The 17769-nt window shown below is 39.5% G+C and overlaps 1 protein-coding gene across 1 annotated transcript in view; it reads left to right on the forward strand.

The window, feature by feature from the left end:
- The window catches only part of LOC139452503 (phosphatidylinositide phosphatase SAC2-like), a 390307-nt gene that overhangs the window by 157955 nt on the left and 214583 nt on the right, over positions 1-17769 (forward strand).

Genomic DNA, 17769 nt, shown 5'->3' on the forward strand with positions numbered 1-17769 from the left:
ATCTAATATCTACAGCCCAGAGGATGTAAGAATGATTATTTGTGGCGCAATCTACAAAAAAATGTTTATTGACAGTAATGTAGCATCAAGTCTTAGAACTCAGAGGAACATGAAAACATGAAAGTTTTATGGATAACAACTTCTTTATAGTTTGTAGCGCCATTTCACGGCTACTTTAGGAGGTGAATACTGAGTAAAGAATTGAGTTAGTGTATATAGATGTCTGACGTGTTTACACAAGGCATGTAAGTATCTTACCGTGAAAGTGACATGTCAGTTGATAGAAAAGGTGGTTATGAAATATGTTATGACTACTGAGGGTCTTTGCGAAAGCATATATGTGCACATAGGAATTTCTTGTGAATCCTCGGAATCGAGGAATACGAAAAACATGAGCAGGGGGAATTTAGGAATTTTGTTGTTTTGAGGTGAAATGAATAGTTGGTGTGTGTTGACTGGAGTCTAGCACTGGTTACTTTGTGATCATCTGACAATGGCTGCTATGTGTGACTGACAGCTGCAGCAATATTCACCATGCAATAGGCGTGAAATAAGTGTCACCTCCAACACAAATCGGTACTTTTACAAAAGACGGTTTACCTCAGAAGCTGCAGATATGAGACAGTTATGTCAGTGTAACCAAATAATCCAAGTAAAGGGGAATAATTATGACAGGCAAAACCTCCCGGAATGTCTGTCATCTGCCCTGGAACTGAACCAGAGATTTCACCTCAGCTGAAACCTACAAGGGCTAATTGATCAGGAGATGTTTTGTTCTACCCAATGATTGCAAATTGTCGGGGATGGAGGCTGGCCATAAGTCTTCTGGTTGTGTTTAGGAGCTTAGCTGTAGTGTCTCAAAAAGTCTTCCTTAGTTCAAAAGGTCAAGTATCTTATGAGATTTCTGGCTTTGTTGCAATCTCAGAAAAGACAAAGAATATTAATTGCCTTCAGCATTAGGCATGTTGGTTAAAGCACCTCGCTGAATTTGAAGCCCATTTTTAGGCATTTAAGAGTTATTAGGGCTGGGCCAAATACCTGCCACACTGGTGGCAAGTGTCAAGTATGGTGCAATGGATGAAAATATTTACATTTTCACCACAAATTCCACTACTAATTAGTGTTTGGTGTAACAGTTACCATAGCAAATGTTAAAGATATAGATTCAATGTTTTTTCCCTTGTGTGCGACTGTGATCGATACTTGCTTCGAGAAGTAAAATGTTGCGATTCACTGCTGCATCAGTGCATGGTCTCACTACTACAGTTTATTATATATCATATTTATTAATGTATTTATTCATGATATAGTTAAGGTGGGGTTGAGGTGAAATGGGGTTTAACATCACGTTCAAGATTATTGCACTTATATAGCGACCTCTGTGCGTGAGCACCCACACTCATCCGGGCTGATGCCTGTTTTATCCATCTATCCAACTTTGATACCATGACGCAGGTTAAAATGAAAACCGCACTCAGACACAGTATACTGACACCTAGTTGACAGGTCCTTGTTTTCTCACCTTTATGCCGAGCACCAGGCAGGGTAACAACAAATACCATTTTTCAACGTCTTTTGGTGTGAATCATACCACCAACTTCCTGTTCTCTGGGCGTACACTATACACCAGACCATATTTAAGACAAGTTACAGATAAGATTCATATATCTCCTATCTATATATCAGTTGTACGTGGAAGTTGATTGACAGTGATGTTTGTGACTTACGGTGAAATAGGCATGAAATATTGTCATGTCATTTGCAGACAGAAGTTGGCTGTTATTATCATTCAGAGTTCTTGACATTTCTCATGGATAGGTTCAGGGCAAAGACAGTGCACATGTTGTATGTCAGTGTTACTGTGCTGACGTGTACACCTGTGTTCAGATAAGCCTGATGGTTTATGTATTGTAAAATTTTGTTATTCCGATGTAATTAGAGAGTCCCATGTCAGACAAAAGTGGCCTATCCTCAACTGTAAAAGTGGCCTACCCTCAACTGTAAAAGTGGCCTATCCTCAACTGTAAAAGTGGCCTATCCTCAACTGTAAAAGTGGCTTATCCTCAACTGTAAAAGTGGCCTATCCTCAACTGTAAAAGTGGCCTATCCTAAACTGTAAAAGTGGTCTATTCTCAACTGTAAAAGTGGCTTATCCTCAACTGTAAAAGTGGCTTATCCTCAACTGTAAAAGTGGCTTATCCTCAACTGTAAAAGTGGCTTATCCTCAACTGTAAAAGTGGCCTATACTCAACTGTAAAAGTGGCCTATCCTCAACTGTAAAAGTGGCCTATTCTCAACTGTAAAAGTGGCTTATCCTCAACTGTAAAAGTGGCCTATACTCAACTGTAAAAGTGGCCTATCCTCAACTGTAAAAGTGGCCTATTCTCAACTGTAAAAGTGGCTTATCCTCAACTGTAAAAGTGGCCTATCCTCAACTGTAAAAGTGGCCTATTCTCAACTGTAAAAGTGGCTTATCCTCAACTGTAAAAGTGGCTTATCCTCAACTGTAAAAGTGGCCTATTCTCAACTGTAAAAGTGGCCTATCCTCAACTGTAAAAGTGGCCTATTCTCAACTGTAAAAGTGGCTTATCCTCAACTGTAAAAGTGGCTTATCCTCAACTGTAAAAGTGGCCTATCCTCAACTGTAAAAGTGGCCTATCCTCAACTGTAAAAGTGGCTTATCCTCAACTGTAAAAGTGGCCTATACTCAACTGTAAAAGTGGCCTATCCTCAACTGTAAAAGTGGCCTATTCTCAACTGTAAAAGTGGCTTATCCTCAACTGTAAAAGTGGCCTATCCTCAACTGTAAAAGTGGCCTATTCTCAACTGTAAAAGTGGCTTATCCTCAACTGTAAAAGTGGCCTATCCTCAACTGTAAAAGTGGCTTATCCTCAACTGTAAAAGTGGCCTATTCTCAACTGTAAAAGTGGCCTATCCTCAACTGTAAAAGTGGCTTATCCTCAACTGTAAAAGTGGCTTATCCTCAACTGTAAAAGTGGCCTATTCTCAACTGTAAAAGTGGCCTATCCTCAACTGTGCTAGAGCTGAGAAGGGGATGACAATGGGATGTTAAGAGCTGAGAAGGGGTGAATATAGACTTCTAGAGCTGAAAAGGGATGAGTATAGGCTGCTAGAGCTGTAAAGGGGATAACAATGGATCCTGGAACTGAAAAGAAGATAAGAATGGGACATTAGAACTGAAAAGGGAATGACAGTGGGATGCTAGAGCTAAGAAGGGATGAGTATAGGCCTCTAGAGCTGAAGAGCGGATGACAATGGGATGCTAGAGCTGAAAAAGGATGAGTATAGACTGCTAGAGCTGAAAAACGATGAGTATAGGCTGCTAGAGCTGAGAAGGGGATGAGTATAGGCTGCTAGAGCTGAGAAGGGGGTGAGTATAGGCTGCTAGAGCTGAGAACGGGTGAATATAGACTGCTAGAGCTGAAGAGGGGATGACAATGGGATGCTAGAGGTGAGAAGGGATGAATATAGGCTGCTAGAGCCTAAAAGGAAATGACAATGGGATGCTAGAGCTGAAAAGGGAATGACAATGAAATGTGTTAACTGTTTTTAAAATATATGTTCTGGTGTCTGTTTGTTAGTTCCTTTGGACCTATAATGATGGATCATCTGAAGGGTTATGTCTCCCTGAAAACATTCAGGAGGAATATATGTGCATGTTGACAATACTGGTACAAACCCACTCTCCACATAGGGGAGGTGAATGTCTTTGGAAGATTGCAGGTTTGTTTCTGAACAGAGTATTTGGGAAAATGACTATGGTGGGTAAAGTGAAATGGGGTTTAATGTCGCATTGAATAGCTATGTGGGAGTGACTAGGTGTGATAGGTCTCCTGCAACCCATAATTGTAGTAGAGACTGCTAACTTGGATTGGGTGGTTAGACTCAGTGATTTGGTTTATTGCATGTCATCATACCCAGAGGACGTGGATCATTGCTCATAATACCAATCATTGGTTTGTCTGGTCTAGACACAATTATTTACAGGCTTCCATAAAGCTGAAATATTGCTGTGTATGGCATTACACAACAAACTGACAAACAAACAAACTTACAAACAAACAAACTTACAAACAAACTAACAAACTAACAAACAAACAAACAAACTTACAAACAAACTAACAAACTAACAAACAAACTTACAAACAAACAAACTTACAAACAAACAAACAAACAAACTTACAAACAAACTAACAAACTAACAAACAAACAAAGAAACAAACACAAACACACTGAGTTATTAATGCTGGTATTATTATTCTACTACTGTTTTGTTGAACGTTGTTTCTTCATGTGTTTTTGCTGTTCCAATAGAATGTCTGCCTTGAGAGGGTTGTGGGTTCCATCCCTGGCCATCTCAAACCACAAGACGTAATAAGATGGTACTTGCTGTTTCCCTGCCCAAAGGTCAGCATTTGGGTGATAAAACAAGGACTTGTTGGCTTGGAGTCAATATGTTGTGTCTGAATGGGGTATCCATGTTAAACTGCGGCAAAACGCATTAGGACCTACTCGTACAATGCACGCCTGCATTTTGCTATAAGTGCAGTTAAATCCCATTTCACCTCACCTCACCTCACCTCACCTCACCTCACCTCACCTCAAAGTATTCTCAGTGTCCTAAGTGTATTTTAAGCCTTCTCATGTCTTTTGATTGATAATCACTGTGTGTAAACATTTCGAGTGTAACCTTTCTAGACGGTTTGAAGTCTTTTTTGGATGAAAAAGAAAATACCGGCTTCAAGAGTGGATGCCAATGGATGAGAGATGCTGTGCTTTGCATTGAATAAAAACAAAGTTTTATTTCCTGTTTAACACCACACTCAGCAATATTTCAACTATAAGATGACAGTCTATAAATAATCGGGTCTGGACCAGACAATCCAGTGATTGACATCATGAGCATTGATCCACGCAATTAGAATACATTGACATGCATCAACTAAGTCAGCGAGCCTGACCATCCATTAGTCGCCGCTTTCGACAAGAATAGTCGCCTTTAACAGCAAGAATGGGTTGCTGAAGACCTATTCTACTTTCTGTACTGGTGTGTAAATAAATAAGTTGCAAGTGATTCCATGTGATTTGTTTGCCAATGGAGCCAATTGTATAGCTTTGATGTTTCCATAAACCAAATATGAATTATGCCACTTCCACTAACAAACTTTTGTTTCCTGATTGGATGATAATAGACTGTGCGGGGATCGTGTTGCATTATTCCGCTGAATGATATCACTGTTGGTGTATTGAGTGTTAATGATTAAATAAGCTGTCTATGAAGTTAATATTGTTGTATTTATTTCCGAGAATTGACTTCAATATTTGTGTGTGTTTTTGTTTCAACATAAAAACAGGAATTTATGCATTGAGCACATCGGTTTTAAATTTATTCCCCCATAAACGCAAACAATATTGTTTATTACACAAAAATAGTGTTTTGCTCTCATAAATCCGGCAAGGGGAGATAACTTTGTAGTGAAACATTTTCCAGTGGTTTAAATCTGACTGATGCGGGAGCAAATACGTCCGTTCTTGTCCAAGTTGGCCCCAAATGTAAGTACTACTGCTGCTAATCTCGTGTCTTAGTAGTCATTGTGAATGAATGGCAGCAGATGCATTTTTGAACTCCTCACCGAACCCCCTATTTCCTGTACAACTAGTTCACATTAATTGTGAGGATATTTGTGTCTTAAAAGACATTTTCTTTGAATTGTATACAGGTCAGGAAAATGTTTTCTCTGAAAACAGGCATAGAGTGGCTCTGCGAGTGGGAGTAGCTGTGTGTTTAGCTACAATAATTGGGCCCAAGTCATCAGGGTGATTTATGAAGCTGTGATGAGGCTCGTCCATTCCCTTGTGTTTGTGAAGTGTATATACCATAGACATTGTGTCGTCTGATTGAGAGAAATAGATTGTTGAAAGATAGGAAATATATAGGTCAGTGTTGACCTTCTTTCTTGCTAAGACCGAGTCAAGAATAATTTCATTAATCATCCCCCAAAGGAACTATATATTCTGATCTGATTGTCATTGATGATAGTATTTTGATACAGTGGTACCGCTAGTAAAAGTGGTAAATATATATGGGAATCAAAGATTCATCAAATTTCTCATTGGCATTCTGGTTGACAGATGTCACAGTTTTATAGAAAAAGAAAGAGCTTGAGGCCTTCATAAGAATATATATAACCCTGTGAATGCGTGTCCTGATCTGAGATGTAAAGAATTTTGTAGGATTCTGTTGAATAGATGTAGATTATTGGGGCCATCTAGGAAATGAATTTGGTCATGAAGTCCCTGCAAAAACAGATTTCTATTTTATTTATATCTGAAAAACATTGTATAAATATCATTAGTTTGGATATTTTTGTAACACAACGTAGTAACTTCAAATAACTTTTCCATGTTTGTCAGAACCAGAACTGACTAACTGGGCTTATTATTCACTATATCCACCTTGACATCCAGAGTTGCATGTTTTATTTGCCAATTAAATTTAAAAGCTATAAATGACACTAAGACCTTGAAATCTATTTCAATTAACAAAGATCTTTATCAATTCTGTTTGTATTTTTTATATGTGATTTCAATCCCTTCTACCACTACACGCCATTAAGTGTCTTTGTCAACCAATCTGACCGTCCTCACTGAGTCATAAAACAAATAGCTTGTCTCAGGTTTTATCCCTGAATTGATCTGTAGCATGAAACTCTGTATATCTTTCTTATTACAAGTTAATTGGCCACGTTAGTTTTTACAATTTACTGAAAGAGACACGGATTATTGTGTTTCCACCTGATCTGACATGTCCCACCTTCTTGTTGTGTGGTGGAAGTACTAGATTCTGTCAGCGAACTGTTTCATAGGAGGGTCTGCTTGTTTCTATTACAGAGCTAGGAATTTCAAACTAGTGTTTGAGGCAGAGGTGTTATATTTTGAGCTGTGTTCTTGATTTATATTGTATTTAACATAATACTGAATAATAATTTCTGTAATTCAATTTGCTTTTATTCATTTAATCTATCATCTTCACTGCATGATTGAAGTGAAGGGTTTTGTGATTTTGCTGTAAGGCTTTGTCTCGTTTGGCCTGCCATTGCCATCATTGATTTGATTTTGCAAGTTATTAGAGTTATTATCTTTCAATGATATCCTTCCACTGACTTCCTCCAGAAGGCACATGCCAATGAGAAGGTCATCACAAGAATGAAAGATCTTGCTAAAAACGTTTGTGGTCACACTTACTCCAAAGGTATTGAAGATTTTATTTTAATTAATATATACGTTCACTTGGTTGGTGCCATTTTGAAAACTTTAGGGTTGAGATAAGTCAAAGGCCAGCATTCAAGTTTTGTCATGGTTACCTCGACATGCATTAAATGTAATATGTTTTAGTATGTCAGTATCAAAGGTCGAGATCCTCCTAGATGGTTGATGGTTCTAGGATTCATTGCCAGTTACTGTTGCACCTTAACAGTTCTGAGACTTGGTGGTTGTTGCAGCTGTAGAAGTTGTTTGGCAGCAGTGTTCTTGGACTGGACGGTCAAGATCAGGAAGTTATGTTCTTGGACTGGACGGTCAAGATCAGGAAGTTATGTTCTTGGACTGGACGGTCAAGATCAGGAAGTTATGTTCTTGGACTGGACGGTCAAGATCAGGAAGTTATGTTCTTGGACTGGACGGTCAAGATCAGGAAGTTATGTTCTTGGACTGGACGGTCTAGATCAGGAAGTTATGTTCTTGGACTGGACGGTCAAGATCAGGAAGTTATGTTCTTGGACTGGACGGTCAAGATCAGGAAGTTATGTTCTTAGACTGGACGGTCAAGATCAGGAAGTTATGTTCTTAGACTGGACGGTCAAGATCAGGAAGTTATGTTCTTAGACTGGACGGTCAAGATCAGGAAGTTATGTTCTTGGACTGGATGGTCAAGATATGATAGTAATGTTCATGGACTGGAAGGTCAAGATCTGATAGTTATGTTCTTGGACTGGAAGGTCAAGATCTGGAAGTAATGTTACAGGAAGGTCAGGACTGGAAATAATGGTACTGGAAGGTCAAGAGGTGAGGTGAGGTTAGGTGAAATGGGGTTTAACGTCGCGTCCAAGATTATTGCACTTACATAGCCATGTGCAAGCACCGTGCGTGTGTGCGGGCGGGCGGGCAGACGTGTGTGTGTGTGTGTGTCTGCTTGTTCTCAACCGGACTGATGCCGATTTATAGTGCTAGCCCACTGAGATACCAATACCCCACTCAGACACAGTATACTGACTGAGCTGACCAGTCCTTGTTTGAGCCCCTTATTGCTGAGCTCCAGACAGGTACTATCTTTTAACGTCTTTTGGTATGACACGGCTGGGGATCAAACCCCTGACCTCCAGGCAGACGCTCTACCACTAGACCACGGAGGCGGTCCTGTAGGTCAAGATCTGATAGTAATGTTCTTGGACTACTGGAAGGTTAAGGTCTGGAAGTAGTGTTACTGGAATGTCAAGATCTGATAGTATTGTTCTTGGACTGGAAGGTCAAGATCTGATAGTAATGTTCTTGGACTGGATGTTCAAGGTCTAATATAATGTTCTTGGACTACTGGAAGGTCAAGATCTGGAAGTAATGTTACTGGAAGGTCAAAATTTGATAGTATTGTTCTTGGACTGGAAGGTCAAGGTGTAGAGTTTAAAGTTGGGAAAGTCAAGGTTGTATGTTTTTGATTAAGGGGGATTTGATGAAAGTATGGTGAAGAGGTTGCTTCTGGTTATTTGCATATTTGAAGACACCTCTAGATATGGCTAGAATATGTTTTGCTAGCTGTGAATTGTGTGCTAAAATGGAGCAATATGTTCCACAGAAATATCAGTGTATGTTTTATGTGTTCTTTGCATACAAACTGAATATTCTAAATTATTAGGAACTAACTTCTGTCTTTTTGTAACAAACTTGTGTTTGGATGTTGATGTATAGAATTATTGATGATGAAATCAGATATCACCAACTTATGCAAAGCAGACTCGTGCATTGTACTGCTGACTTTCAGGCTAGTTGGGACAGAGAGTTTGCCATTGAAAGTGCAAGAGTCAATTATTTGTAGCACAAAAACAGTTTGTGAATGTCAGCAAGTGTATACCTGAAAATAGTTTGTCAAGTTTTTTCCAGCCTCTTGTTACAAGAGTCTGAAGGTTTTTCCTCCAACTTTTGGCATGAAACCAAGTGCGTAAGACATGCAGCTTCCACTAAAATGGGAAGATACACGATGCGGCAACAAGCCTTATGGAGCTGGAGGCTTTCATTTCTTGGTTGCAGGCAGGAAATAATCGTGAAGAAGAGGTAATAAAACATTGCCGGAAGATGGACATTGGTCTCTTTGATGTTGCTTGTCCGTAACAACATTACCTTCCAATTATACATGCCGTTGCTCACACATTTCACCATACAATGGGACGTTTGTTGCGGAATTGACGCTCGTTGATTTCGCGGATCGGAAATTTTGATTTGCTTTGTAGCAGTTTAGATTAAAGACTAGTATGTTTTCTTTAGTAGTTTTTGGCTAATTCATTCCTCCGATAAACATGTAAAAATGGGATTGGCGTTAGCTGATTACATAGATCGGGAATTATTGCATGTTTAGCAAAGGTTTGGAATAAAGGCTGGTAAGATTCTTCAGTGGCATGTTTAACTGATTTTGATATGGATTAATGAGATGAGTTCAAGGAGCTTGTGTGAGTTATGGTCAGATTTTGTTTGTGAAGGAAACGCTTGTGATTAAGTTTAAGTATTTCTGTCAGGGGATTTGTGTTTATGTTGGCACCTTTAATAGTCTGTACGGACACCTCAACTTATTTGATGCATTGAATTCCTTGTGGTGTGCTGAAATGGGAATGTTAAATACATCTTCAGTACCCCATGTTTGTTGACTGTCCGCAGTACCCTGTTTGTTGTGGACTGTCCGCAGTACCCTGTTTGTTGTGGACTGTCCGCAGTACCCTGTTTGTTGTGGACTGTCCGCAGTACCCTGTTTGTTGTGGACTGTCAGCAGTACCCCATGTTTGTTGACTGTCAGCAGTACCCCATGTTTGTTGACTGTCAGCAGTACCCCGTGTTTGTTGACTGTCCGCAGTAACCCATGTTTGTTGACTGTCAACAGTACCCCATGTTTGTTGACTGTCAACAGTACCCCATGTTTGTTGACTGTCCGCAGTACCCCATGTTTGTTGACTGTCAGCAGTACCCCGTGTTTGTTGACTGTCAGCAGTACCCCGTGTTTGTTGACTGTCAGCAGTACCCTGATTGTTGACTGTCAGCAGTACCCCATGTTTGTTGAGTGTCAGCAGTACCCCATGTTTGTTGAGTGTCAGCAGTACCCCGTGTTTGTTGACTGTCAGCAGTACCCCGTGTTTGTTGACTGTCAGCAGTACCCCGTGTCTGTTGACTGTCAGCAGTACCCCAAGTTTGTTGACTGTCAGCAGTACCCCAAGTCTGTTGACTGTCAGCAGTACCCCGTGTTTGTTGACTGTCAGCAGTACCCCATGTTAGTTGACTGTCAGCAGTACCCTGTTTGTAGACTGTCAGCAGTACCCCATGTTAGTTGACTGTCAGCAGTACCCCATGTTAGTTGACTGTCAGCAGTACCCCATGTTAGTTGACTGTCAGCAGTACCCCGTGTTTGTAGACTGTCAGCAGTACCCCATGTTAGTTGACTGTCAGCAGTACCCCATGTTAGTTGACTGTCAGCAGTACCCCATGTTAGTTGACTGTCAGCAGTACCCCATGTTAGTTGACTGTCAGCAGTACCCCATGTTTGTTGACGATTATCTTAGAACTAAGATCTCTTTGCACCCAGGTGGTCAGACCTAGAGATTGGTGTCTCATCAGGATTAGAACTTAACACTGGTCCACTAGCCCGCTATTTCCCCATTATCTAGCATTACAAGGGCATTTTATCTTTACCCAGGCTAGTACCCAGGCAAGTAAAGATTTTGAGTTAAGTTCTGACCCTACTCATGGTGCCAATTCAGCGATACGATAAAATTAAAAACTCATGCAATTGTTTTTGTTTTTTGTTAGGCTTAGAACTTTTTGACCATCCCTCATAGAAACTAACAGTTTTTGTCCACTAGTCCTTATAATGAAAACATACAGCAAAACCCTTAAAATCGCAAATTTGTGCTCTACCTTATACACCATTACTATAGTGCAGTTAAGCAAGGACAACGGGACTCGTGCCAATTTCTATCGCTGCAAATGGCTTGAATCGTTGCTAATGCTTTCAGTCACTGGCTGTGTGATCCAGACTTGACTATCTATAGGTCTATAGATCTTGAGTTATATATACACAAACTGGTAGGTAGCTTTCATGCCAACACTTACCATCATCTATTTTCATCATGCTACTTCCCAAGTCATAAATAGCTAAAAGGGAGAGATTCTCTGTTTGTCAAACTAGATATGGTTCAGGACATTTGATGAAACAAATTCAATTTGAGTGTGTTCTGAATAAGTTAGATAACCAAGATTTATTTGTAGTTCAAATAAGGCTTTTTTGTTTTGTTTGACAAAGTAAAGTAGTATCTTTACATTTTCTAAATAACAAACAGTTATGCGTTTTATCTGTGAAATTATAACTAACATTTTGTCTCTTTCACCAGCACTTCAGGGGAAATGTCCTTGAACTTGAGACAAATATGTGGGTAACAAATAGTTTCAGACAACATAAGAGAAATGTTTTTGAAATTTAAAAAAAATGAAAATAAATACTGAAAAAGATTAAAAAACACATATAATATATAATTTTGGAGACTAATATCTGCGGCAATTGACTACCGACCCATTGTTTATGCTTATGTTTCCTGAGACATGATTGCCTTTGAAAGCATATATAGTAACAAACTATCAAGTAGTATAAGGCACATAAGCCCCTAGAGAATTTCAAAAAAATTCTAATAATCTCTTGAGACACTTCTTTTGTGTCTTAAAAGTTAGCCAGCAAAAAGTATTAATATTTTTTTTAAATAACCAAGGAGGAATGAGATCATTCATGCTTACAGTCAGTCAAGACTCAAGGCAAGAAGAACTCCAGTTTTTCTTCTGCGTCTTTGACTTGCGGGCTATATTTTGTTATGCAAGGTTGAGTTATGACGCCAATATGTGTGCTGCAGTGCACCTGAGGTACTGGCGTGGATGCAGGTGACAGTGCTCTGGAGTGTATTAGGTTTATATCACGGAACTGTCTATGTGATGATAGATGTTGGTATTGTGTGATGAAGGCCTTGTTTCTCATAGTCCTGAGTGGTTTGGAGTAATTCGTATCAGGTTTGATAATGGTTTAGTTCAGATTACATTGGCTTTTTGTGCCAATATTATTTCTATTCAAAGGAACACCCCTGATGAGGATGTACTATTTCCAGTGAAATTATCCAGATGAAGATTTCTGGGTCAACAAAGCATAAGTGATGATTTATTTGTCCCTGTGGCCACCCCAGTGCAAACAGGTCACAGCACCTCATGCTTGTCTCCCTGTGGGCACCCCAGTGCAAACAGGTCCCCAGTACCTCATGCTTGTCTCCTTGTGGGGAGTCCATGGCAAACAGGTCACAGCACCTCATGCTTGTCTCCTTGTGGGGAGTCCATGGCAAACAGGTCACAGCACCTCATGCTTGTCTCCCTGTGGGCACCCCAGTGCAAACAGGTCCCCAGCACCTCATGCTTGTCTCCTTGTGGGGAGTCCATGGCAAACAGGTCCCCAGCACCTCATGCTTGTCTCTTTGTGGGGAGTCCAGGGCAAACAGGTCCCCAGTACCTCATGCTTGTCTCCCTGTGGCCACCCCAGTGCAAACAGGTCCCCAGTACCTCATGCTTGTCTCCTTGTGGGGAGTCCATGGCAAACAGGTCACAGCACCTCATGCTTGTCTCCTTGTGGGGAGTCCATGGCAAACAGGTCACAGCACCTCATGCTTGTCTCCCTGTGGGCACCCCAGTGCAAACAGGTCCCCAGCACTTCATGCTTGTCTCCTTGTGGGGAGTCCATGGCAAACAGGTCCCCAGCACCTCATGCTTGTCTCTTTGTGGGGAGTCCAGGGCAAACAGGTCCCCAGTACCTCATGCTTGTCTCCCTGTGGCAACCCCAGGGCAAACAGGTCCCCAGTACCTCATGCTTGTCTCCCTGTGGCCACCCCAGGGCAAACAGGTCCCCAGTACCTCATGCTTGTCTCCCTGTGGCCACCCCAGTGCAAACAGGTCCCCAGCACCTCATGCTTGTCTCCTTGTGGGGAGTCCATGGCAAACAGGTCCTTAGCACCTCATGCTTGTCTCCCTGTGGGGACTCCATGGCAAACACTTTAGAGGGTGGGGGAGGGGGCCAACCTATGAGAATACTGGTATACTGCATTTGAGAAAATAAAATAAAACGATAAATATAGATAATGTAGATTACTTTTGATTGTCTAAGGATTTCAGTAGTGCTCAAAACTTGCTTCATAATAACTTTTTCATATTAATGGGAAAAAGGTAAATGTTTGAAGAAATATGGAACAAGTTTACTCTGTTTCAAACACTGCACAACTGCTGCCTCTGTCCCTCTTGTTTCTTCTCAAACTGTTTCCCTCAGAAACTTCACGCCTCAAGATCTTTCTAAAAAGTATTATTCAACCTGAAATAAACACTTCACAGACAAAAAAAACCTAAATTCAATTAAGTTTTCCTTGACTTCTGTAATCAACATGGGGTTATTTTTTAATTGTATGGTAAGGCGTACATATGTTGGTATGTGTCAAAAATAGAGCCTTTCACATGCGTCAAACAGTGTTTGTCTTTATTTAGACAAAATTATATTATTATTTCGTAAACACTCCCCGAGAAATCCGCAAATAGTGCACTTTCACCAAGATTGATGGCTGTTGAGTGTGAGCCTCTGTCCAGTCTAACGATTTTCCCTCTAGTCAATTGCTGAAAAATGAAGTGTAGGGGATTAAAAGATTAGAAATACTCATCGTCGATTAAACATTTGAACTTTGAAGAGGCTATCGTTGAATCAGTTCTTTGAAAATCAGCGCCAGGATGATTTCCTGCGACTCTAGCCGGAAGTTGAACTGCCTCTGTAGGAGTTCACAAAGGTTTACGAAGCCCGTGATGGTTTGAAGTTGAACTAAATTGGAAACTAAGGACCTAAAACCGAGTCTTTAGAAAGGTCAAAGCACCCTCATGATTGATTGCAATAGTTTTAGAGAATCTTTGTTTTCCAAATTTGGTTTTTGCTGTTTGTTTAGATTTTCTATTTTTCTCTTATCTCATTTTTTAAAAAACTTCTCTTAGTTTTTACGTTCTTACTGTTTTGTAGAGAGATGTTTTAAAATATCCTGTTGAAAAGATACACATAAAAGAAATTGAGTTCAATTTGAATCGGATTTGGACGCATTATGTAGTAGAAGGACAGGGATGAAGAGCATGTATTTATTTCAACTTTTGTTTGTGATATGTATGTGATGGAGAAATTATAAGATCAATGAGCCGTGAAGTGGGAGTTGATTTTACAGAATCAACAGATCTGAGTAACTTCTTTGACTTTATACATGTTAAGTGAGTGATTGAAGATTGCTTAACGTTGCACCAGCAATTTTGCAACTTTTTGCAGCTAAAACTTGTTATTGTTGATTTACATAATTTATACATAATTTATACATATTTTATACAAATATATTATTTTTAACTCACCTGACTGAAATTCAAGTGTACAAAATGTCATGAAATTTGGTATTTGATTACTTTGTTGTGGGATTCAACACGTTAAGGTTTTCTTTGGACCTTGTTATGACCATGCTCAAATATTCTCTTAAAATGTACAAATCCCTTAGGTATGCCAGAAACCATGGTTGTGGCTTTGAGTCGGGGTTCGCCCTTATTATGTTTCTAGGTGTGTCAGCACCATATCCATGCTTGTGGGTGTCACCGAAGTGGTAAACGTCTTTCGGGTTTTCTTCCCACAAGCTGACACGCCGTGATACAACTGGAATACTGTTCATTGTGGTGTTAAGCCTCACTCACTCACTCACTCACTCACTCACTCACTCACTCACTCACTCACTTGCGTTGAATTGCCAGATTGGGAGAACTAAGCTTGCACATGTATGTTTCTACTTATGATGACATATTTTATTCATATCATTTGATTTTAGTGTTCCTCGCTGTTTCTGAAGAAAATATTAGAATATCAATGCTGACAGCAACTTTTGTTAATTGGCTGCCCTGGTTGACATTGTGACTGTTGACTACATATTCAGGTGAGCTACAGTGCCGTGCCACTATTATCAGTTCTGTGCTTTTAATTCATATTTCAGTAAATTTGCGTTAAAATCTTCCCCCTTTTTGTCATAACTTTTCATGTGCAATGATTTAGTGAATTGTGACGTCGAATGGAAGGGTTATTTAACGCGTGTGACAGAGTGCTTACGCTGCAGCCAACAGTATAACAATATTCTCCCAAGTCTCGTTACTGTTCTTCGTCGTCATTCAAACTGCTTGGTATGGTGAACTAATGTATTATTAATGGATAAACGTGAACAATAGTGGCAATGTGGTGTATTAGTCTGTGAAAATTCAGATTTACAGCCCTCAACGATTTTAAAGGTGAAACTACGTCACTTTTCAGCTGAAAATACACATGCCTAGTGCAGTATCATCTAGCAGCTGAGAGATTGTTTGAGTTGTCTGATCGCTGGATAATTACCTTACATACTGCAACATTTTTCTTTTCTTTAAATAACGCTTAGAGAGGATGGTCGTCAGAAGAAGGAATTAGGGAAGTTGGGGAAGGCATCAGGATTTAACACGAGGGCATCTGCCTCGGTTCTGACGGCTTTAGGTGGTGGCAAAGATGTTGTAGCGGGTAGACTGCACTATTTGGAGCCCCAACCCAGAAACGATTGTTTTTATGTTTTTATGAAAGTTCAAAGCATGCGCAGTTTGCTATTTACTGTTAAAGCGAAAGGATTTATAGGACGCCATTTTTTCTACCGAACACTGTCCGCAGATCAGTAATTTCTTACACAGACAACACAGCGATGTTTAAAGGGGGTACATCCCTTTTTGTCGAAATATTACAGTAGAAAATTCATGAACACATATGAATTTTCACAAGGAAATGATTATCGATAGATACTTACTCATTCAAACATTAATTTGAGATGTTCAATGAACTGTCAAATAAGCTTAAGTCTGTGGATCCATCGGAATAAACTGATTAAAAGGATCAACGGCACAATTGAAATATTTCTTTTCTTATAATGTATTCAACAAAATAACTGTCATACATTCCCTTAGTGCCTTCACTGCTCTCCAAGTTGACTCTGTTTTATTTGTACAAGCTCCGCTTTCTGAATTTACAAGTTCTAGGCTACACCATGAGCATACAGTATACTACGGTTATAACGAACTCAAAGGAACCACTATCTTAGTTTGTTATAACCGTAGTTCGTTACAGGCATATACACAGGATATATACAGCAATTGATCGGGACCAAAAACAGTTCGTTATAAGCAGGTTCGTTCATTGAAAATAAATATTGTCTTAATCAGAAAATTCCTGGGTTTTTAACAAGTTTCAACCAGGTCACTTTACTTTTGACCTAACTCACATTTTATGATCAAGTTCAGCCGATTACAAATTACAAAGAACCCTTTCAGTACATTGGCACCAGATGGCAGAGCCAAGCTTGTCTTGAGCATATAGATGGATTAGCCTTAATTCAATTTCCTTGACTACATCCTAATTGAAAAGGACAATTTGGCGTCACATATACATTATTGGAACATGATAGTGGCATTACCTGGAGACTGACTTCGATCAGACTTTTGTTAGCTTGGGTTAAGGATACACCAACCCTTACATGTGAAAGTTAACATGGAAAGAAAGCCTGGAAATGTCCATTTTTTCCTCAAACTGCCAACCAATGAACTATAGCTGTTCTGTTTGTTGTCTGATGTCTTCAATCCTTAGAGGTTGACTAAGTAATCCAATCAGATTACCAAACTGTATTTCTTTTATGGCTGTGTGCTTAAAACCAAATTTTAACAAAAATAAAAACGAAACAATTTTTTTCTCGTATTTGTCTCTCACTGTACTTAGCATTATTGGTTAAAAATTGGTAAAATTAACACAACCAAGGCATACTTTTGTTTCCCTTGTGAGTCTCGTCAACTTTACTAAAAGCGTTTGTAATCCATGTGATTAAATCTTGTGGCCAGTATTACAGCTATTAACGTCCAGGTGTAAACTCAACCTTTACCCAACGATGTCTTTTTGTGCTTGCTGTTCAGTCCCTTTCCAGAGGACAATCATTCTGAAAAAGAACTTGGCTTGTCATGGGGTTCTTACTGGTCTCAGACAAGTAGATTTGTCTTCATTTCAGGTCCCCATGTAACTGTGTGTCTTTACTGAACAAGGCCACTGTAAATAGATTACTTGTTTTTAAACCTGCTTCAAGTTTTAAGAGTAATATAAAAATATTGTGAAAAAATTACTTTCCAAGGCAGTGTGATCTTTTTGGTAAACCTTTAGGGTGAAATAGAACTTTTCGCTAGATAAAGGCTTCTAAGTAGGCAAGAGAAACATGATCAGTTGATGAGATAATATCATTTGAATCATGATTCTTCTGAAGAGAAAGCAGGAAATTACATTGTGCCTTTGAAAGAAGTTATGTTGCAAATCTATAAAAATATGAAATATTCTCTTTTGATGAGAATATGTTATTGGTTTGCCAT

The sequence above is a fragment of the Haliotis cracherodii genome, unplaced genomic scaffold, assembly GCF_022045235.1.
Source record: "Haliotis cracherodii isolate W230 unplaced genomic scaffold, xgHalCrac1.p SCAF_9, whole genome shotgun sequence".
In the NCBI taxonomy this organism is placed as follows: domain Eukaryota; kingdom Metazoa; phylum Mollusca; class Gastropoda; order Lepetellida; family Haliotidae; genus Haliotis; species Haliotis cracherodii.